The following is a 7865-nucleotide window of genomic DNA, read 5'->3' as shown; positions in this document are numbered from 1 at the left end:
TGCTCACCTTACTAGACCTGGATGAAGGTGGGTGGTCCTTGGACTTCCCACAGGGCAAGAACCTTGATTGCTCTTTGGGCTGATGAGGGAGGGGGACTTGATCAGGGGAGGGGAGGGAAATGGGAGGCGGTGGTGGGAGGAGGCAAAAATCTTTAATAAATAAATAAAAAAACCAAAATTATGTTTGACAACTGAGTACATTCTTTCCTAAATGTTAGCATATCTTAGAGGTGATCAGCAAATTTCAACATTGGCAACTGAACGCATTAAAACATCATTTCTTCCTGGTGTGGGAGGTCCTTCTGTCTATGTGTTGCTTTTATTTGTTAATGAATAAAGAACTGCTTTGAACGGACCTATGGCAGGGAAGAACAGAACTAGGCAGGAAAAGCTAGGCTGAATGCTGGAAAAAGGAAGGGCAGAGTCAGAGAGAAGCCATGGAACTACTGGAGACAGACGCTGGGAACTTTACCTGGTAAGCCACAGCCATGTGGTGATATACAGATTAATAGAAATGGGTTAAATTAATGTAAGATTTAGCCAATAAGAAGCCAGAGCTAATGAGCCAAGCATCAATTTAATTAATATGGTTTCTATATTATTATTTAGGGACTAAGTGGCCAGGAACTAACAAGCAGCCCTCATCCTACATCTTCTTCCTGGAACATCACTTTTTCTTTCCCTCATGGCCAGTGTCAGACACGCAAAAAGGTCATGGCACCTGGAACTGCTGGGGAGCCTTTGAAACTTCAGTGCCTGAGCAAAGAGCTTTACCCACCCAAAAACTAAAAAGAAGATGAAAAATAGGATACTCAGAAGAACTTTGCCTATATGCATTTAAAAAATCTTCCATGTCAAAAGAAACCTCTCTCCTTTAATATAAACAGCTGACAAAATTAAATGCAAAAGAGTCTGCTAATGTGAGATTGAGATTCTCAGAGGAGCATCAATTTTCCTACATTCCACACATTCTGAATATTAAGGCTTTGCATTTATCAGACTAGCCAGTTCTGAAACACACAGTATTTAAAACATGATGTGTCCAAATAAAGGGACGGGTGGTAAATCTCACTGTTTTGCTGTGTTTGACTACAAAGGGGTCAACTCTTCATTGTGCTGGGTCTAATTGGTGTGAGTGCACATGGTCCATGCCTTTCATTTGCCCCTCCTTTCTTATAGGCCCTTCCTCTAAAAGCTCTTGCAAGCTCATGGAGAAGTAAATGAGTGCAAGCAATTTAGTCCCTAACCCATGGCTGACTCCGTGGCATCGGAAGTAGTGGGCAGATTGTAAACTGTCATTAACCAGCAGAGAGTTTACATAGTTTACCCTTGAGTTGCTCAACAGCAAAGTAGGGACCTGATCTCACTCTGAGGTTATCTCCCATTGTCAGAGATTCAAAATGAGTAGTAGCTAGGATACCTTTTAAAACAACTCGCATTGCTGACAGAATCTGGGTCTGGCTTTTCCTCATACACATACAGGAAACGAGATAGAGCCCAATGCCATGGGCAGTTTATTGCAGGTGGGTATTATGTCATATGAACTAAACATGCTGATGTAACCACCCTTCCCCGATTTTGGAGACAGGTATAGGGAATTTGCAGTAAGGGCATTGTTGAATAACAATAGCTGCGTTCTGCATTCCTGCAGCCCCTCTTTCCCAGAGAGTTGAGAGTGCTTGTAAACACTATCTCATTAATCTTCACACTTTCTCTATGTGTAAGGCTGTTTCAGCCATCATCACTCAAGTCTTTATCAACACAGTAACAGTTGCCTGCGGAGTGGCTAAGCACCTTGCCCAAGGTCACTGAGGGAGTGAGTGGCAAAGCCAAGAATAAAACTCAGGGCTTTGACCTTCCAGTTCAGTATTCTCTCCAGGAGGCCACACTGAAGTAAGAACAGTTTCTTACATGCATATTCATAAATCTCACAAGAAAAATTGACCATTTTCAATATTTTCATGAGCCAAAATTTTATGCTAACTGGTGATGGTTTAATATAAATTCCAATGGCTCAAAAAAAATGGATGGAGAAATAAATACTGAACTTCTATGAAAACTGTGTTCAGACCTTAGTCTCTGAACCTCATTAGTCACCTAGATGACCATCAGTTGCCTGTGCATGCCTGTTAGGAGAACAAGATGAAGGATCTGAAGAATAGGCAGCAGCCATGCAGACTGTGAAGACCCTAAGACAACCTATACACTCTCACTTCTCCCAGAATTGGAGGGGGGGAGGGCAGGATGTACGTCAGCATACATCGTCATATTTTCTAACAGTTTATTGTTTGCTAGGCATATCCCAATCCTAGGGTAGTTTATGGTCTATCATTAAAACATGGAAATCCATATACACAGTGTCTGGGGGGAGAGAAATCCATAGATGATAGCACTGAGGTCATTAGACAAGACTAGACCAAGCCCCAGGCCTTCAAAAGTCTTGTCTAACCCATGAGGTTTGATTTCAAACATGGTGTCACCTATTCCTGGGCTGTTCCTCTAATCTGAATAATGGATATGTTCCCATCTCCAGCTGTTAACTGCTCTATTACAGCTTAGAGAAATCTCCCTGGTGTTGCCTTCATTGTTAATCATGGAACCCTTTATGTCTCCTCGGTAGTTCTCATCTCAGTTGGCATAATGGTGGTGTTTGTTAGCTCGCTTAGAATTTGTCTTCTTCTCTGAACTGCATGCTTTCACGGAAAGTAGTGATTCTCTAATAAGATTCACTTAGTGTGGACATGGTGGCTGAATGGTGCCTCCTAGCTTCTGTTTTCTCTCCTGATGACTGCCTTTTAGGATTGTGGTGAGAAACGAATACATGGCTTCTGTCAAATGGACTAGCACCACGACAGGTTCTCAAGTTTAATAAATGACAACCTAAAAGTAACATTAGATGTCTCCACAATTAATGATTCAGAAATGATTATTTTGCCAAGTGGATATTTTTGTGCAATGGTAAGAATAGAATTGGAGAAAGAAAACTAATAAGTAGAGGCCAACTTACTCAGAGTATAATTGTGAAAAGAAGAGGTTAGGAGCTGCAGGAAATGCTTACACTTGTGTTTAAGATTAATTCATATACTGAGAGATGGAAAAGGGCAGAGTTAGAGAGGCAGAATTGCTAGTGTGTGGTATTGATAAAGCATAGAAGGTGGTACAGTTCCAACCTCTTATCTTCGGGAAGCTACATTCCAAGTTCCCCAATATATGCCTGATACCAGATATAGCTAAAACTTATCCATAAATACCTCTTGGAATGCTATGTAATTTATAATTTAGACATGGTAAGATCAATATAAATTCATAAGAAAATAGAATAATTATAATATACCATAACACAAATTATACAAATATGGTCTCTTAAGATATTTTCATGTATGAAAGTCACCTTGTGGTAGTATGATATAGTACCTTGATGTGGGGAGTCCTTCTGTATATGTGTTTCTTTTATTGGTTAATGAATAAAGAAGCTGCTTTGGCCTGTGACAGGACAGAGTAGAACTAGGCAGAAAAACTAAACTGAATGCTGGGAGAAAGAAGGCAGAGTCAGTGAGATGCCATGTAGCGGCTGCTGGAGAAGACAGATGCTGGAACCTTGCCAGTAGGCCACAGCCTCATGATGATGCACAGATTAATAGAGATGGGTTGATTTAAGGTGTAAGAGCTAGCTAGAAATACTCTTAAGCTATAAGCCAAACAGTATTGCAATTAATACAGATTTTTGTGTGATTATTTCTGGTCTGAGCAGCTGGGAACAAATAAACAGCCTCCACCAACAGTACCTACATACAAGGATGAAGTAAGGAAAATGATGCAAGCCTTGTGACAAAATGGCATAAATTTAGGCAACTATGTACGTGATGTGAACCAAGGTAGTTCATCTTATAACTGAAATGTCTATTGAGTAATTAATAATTGGGTAGCATATTCAACACACACGTGCTGGACTAGTGAGGTCTGTTTACCATATTAGGCAGAATGAAGTGAGATTTTGTTATACTATTCAAAGCTCCATATAATTCAAAACTATGAAACTGGTTGTTTCTACATTCCATTTGTTGTCTTCCGAGAATGACTGAGTGCAGATAGCTAAAGCCACAGAAGGCAAAACCACTGTTTTGGGGGGTGTGGTTCAGTGGTTCAGCAGTTACCTAGTGAGCTGAAGGCCCTAAGTTCAGTTGTCAGCACTGGAGACACCAAAACAAAACTCAGAATAGGAAAAATTACGGTAGGGAACTGAGAACTAATGTAATGAGTATGGTAATATATATATACATACATACATATATATATATGTATGTATGTATATATATATTAGTCTTGGGTAGACTCAGAATATTCCTTCTGAATTGGGAGATATAATAAAAAGATCCAAGAGTGAATCTAAGAAGAATGAATTCTCAACACCAGGAATCATTTTTATAGTGAACATTACCTGAGTATTGGCCAAGTGCTCCAGCATTAGGGTGGCCCCTACAGAATTATTGATCTCAAGAAACAACCAGTGTAAATGATGATTTTGGCCCATGACTGGACAGTTGCTGATGACAGCTGCAGGAAAAGAATGGCTGATGGCGCTAGTAAGAAGGGAAATCAATTGGTTAAGATGAAAGCTGTACTAGATGAAGGGAAGGAGTGTTTAGCAGGGGAAAGAATTCAAAGAACTGCCAAACAATATGATCAGACTGAAGATAAAGCACACGGATAAATGAAAATTCAAGGAAATATTTTAGGAATATATGAAAATGAATGATGAAAGACCCAGGGAAATTAAATTGGGATGGAGATCTAAATACAACACAGGGTAGGGTTACCAAGAGGGACCAGACTTAAAGATGAGGTCTTCCTTTTGAATATGCCCAGGTCCTCCGTATACAGAGTCTGATATTTTAGGAAACATGCAAGGCTATCGTATGCCTGAGTACATGCTGGAATCCCACAAAGGAGGCTGTCTGCCTCTCCTTGCTTGCTAGTTTGATAATGTTAAATAACTATAAAGAAGCCCTTTGTCTTTATCTCTGACACTGGTTGGCATTCTCTTAAAGCAATCCACAATTTCTGCCAAAATATGTTCAGGAAATATGAGTCGCTGCCGCTTGTGACCCCTCTGGATAACCACAAACTGAATCATGGCATACAGTTCAGCTGAGTAATAAAACATAATCAGATTGGCAGGCAGCATCAGGCTGGGGCACACATACAGATCTTCTTTTAACCCAGTTTAACAAGTTGGTCTCCAGAAGTTATTTATTCCACCTGTCAACGTTCCTATTGTGAAAATGACAGCCGTCAGATCTCTTTTAGATCCTAATTCTATTCTTTCCTCTTGCCCCAGGTAGTGGAAAGCCTCGGAGAAGCAATGTTCTTTAAGACAGCTAAGTGATTTGTTTGACACTGATTATTTACTGGAAAGAATAGCGATCACCTTAAAGAGAAAGAAATGTAATATCCCTATCATTAGCCAGAGAGTAAATTCAAAATAAATATCTGCAGCTAAAATTACTGTGGAATTGTATAAGGGCTGGATGGGCGTGGGCAGCGGTCCAGACAGCAGTAATCTGCCATCCTCCTTCACAGCGCATAATAAGATGACAGCAATGGCTACTGCATCACCACATGGCCAGGTCAGGCCGGATTTCACAATTCATTTGCAAACTCATCCTTAACAAGCATTCAGTACTAGTAGGGCCAAATAAGGGCAAAGTCTTGGAGGAGATGACCTTCAGTTTGACTCTTCATAGTATTTAACAGCAACAAAAGGGAGAATTTACCAAATGAATTCCCAGGTGAAGATGATGACAAATAATTGGTAATCAATAATAAATCAAAGTCACTCTTAGGCAGAGCTCGCCTTAGATCTAACCAAATGTCTTTCGTGATTCAGTCTGCATTTTAATAAAAAATAGGCAACACTTATTACTTGCTCTGGGCCATATATTTATTGCCCTTGGTAATAGTTTCCATTTTTATTTCGATGTGACATATGTTATCATTATCTTATTCTACAAACAAGGAAATTAAGTTTGGGGTGCTAACGTATCTTTCTCAGAGCCAGTAAGTCATATTCCCAGAAGCTGGGCATAGGGCATTGGGGTCTAAGGCACGACCTCTTCAGTATTCCTGCTTGATCCCCCTGTACCCTCAATCCTTGTAAAACAACACACAGAACAGCAAGGAATGCACTCTACAAAGGAGTGAAGTTACTGAAGTTAGAAACAGTCTTCCCTAGAGAAGAGCCCCCAAATTGGCTCAATACCAAGTTGTAGCCCTGAAATTATATATACACAAGTAACATTATATGGACTGAATGGGCCATTTAAGAAAAAAAATACATGACAACAGTCAAAGAAACAGAATATGAGAGAAAGCAAAGGAGGGATATGTGAAAGGGGTTGTAAAGAGGAACGAAAAAGGAGAAAATGATGTAATTAGATTTTAGTTTCAAAAAATAAAAAAAAACAGAAGGCTTTGCTTCTTAATTTTCATAGTATATCAAGTTTTCATTCATTCTACTATAGAAAATATATATATTAGGAAAAATAAGAGAAAATATTAAAGTTAAAAAAATCCTGTCAAAATAAATAAAATTCTGGAGCTGGGCACACATTTCACTGGTATGGAGGCGCCAGTGACCATTTTATGATTAAGACTTTTGCAAAAATTCAGGGCTTGAGCCGAGAGAGAAGTCTGCCTGCTGTGGAGAGAAAACTGTGCAGTACAAGAAGGAAGCAGTCACATGGCCTCCTGCTGGTGAGAATATGGAGTGCCTTCGGCTTCTGAGCTGGGCTTCCCCACTTGGCAATTCTTACTCTAGAAAAAGAGCAGAAAAGAGAGAGGAGGGGAGATTAGGAGAAGGAGCAGGGATAGGGAGACCAATAGAAAATGAAGAGGAGGAGGGGGGAGGAAGAGAAGGAAGAGGAGGAGAAGGAGAAGGAGGAGGAGGAACAGGAGGAGCACCTTGTGGGAGAGGGCTCTCAGTCTCAGGAAATGTGAAGTCAGGGGTAAGATGAACTAAGCTAGCTCTGATACAGCTCTCCTTCATTCACGGAGAAAGTTGATCTTTCAATAGATGGTAGTGGAGAAAAGTCAATTCCTTCCTGAAGTGGAAAGGATGTCTAGCTTGTCTCTGGCATACAACAAGCCCACGCAAAGATCAAGATCTATATATAGATATATAGATATATATGTATATGTATACATAAAATGTCTCAAGCAGAAACGTCAGAGAACATAAGGGAACCCGATGATGACAAGGACAGTAGTATAAGAATGCAAATAATAAGCTGAAAACCTTATAAAGAAAATTCTGTGAAATGTTTAGTTAATTCAACAAAGAAATGACAGTTTGAAAAACAAAGCAAAGAAAGGAAAAACAGTCTCACTAAGCCTAGGTCAGTGTCAGGCTGTGTAGGCACGGACAGCTTTGGGCTCCTGAACCACGAGGAGGCCTCTTCCTCCAAGCACTGGAGTCATGAGCATGTGCACCATACCTAGTACATTTTAGAACTGTTTGTTGTTTGTTTGGGACTTTGGGGCTGATTTGGTTTCTGCAGTGCTGAGCAGACAGAGCATCTCACAAGCTAGGCAAGTATTAGAGCATAATACTGAACTACACAGCCTGCAATCTACACTTTCTAACCAATGAATAATTATATAATTGAAAATGATATAAAGTTTACTTCATAGAACTGAATAAGGAGAGACTATAAAGAGGAATTTGCAGATAGTCAAATAAAACTTATTTGGTTCTGACAACAAGAAAAATTAAGAAAGTCAAAAGGAAAATGCAGCGGAGTTCTCTGCGGCGATCTCAATCTCAGGTACTGTGATTTCAGTGTCAGGTACTGTGATTTCAGTGTCAG

Source organism: Microtus ochrogaster, chromosome 16, assembly GCF_000317375.1.
Source record: "Microtus ochrogaster isolate Prairie Vole_2 chromosome 16, MicOch1.0, whole genome shotgun sequence".
In the NCBI taxonomy this organism is placed as follows: domain Eukaryota; kingdom Metazoa; phylum Chordata; class Mammalia; order Rodentia; family Cricetidae; genus Microtus; species Microtus ochrogaster.
Note: the sequence above shows the minus strand (reverse complement) of the source record.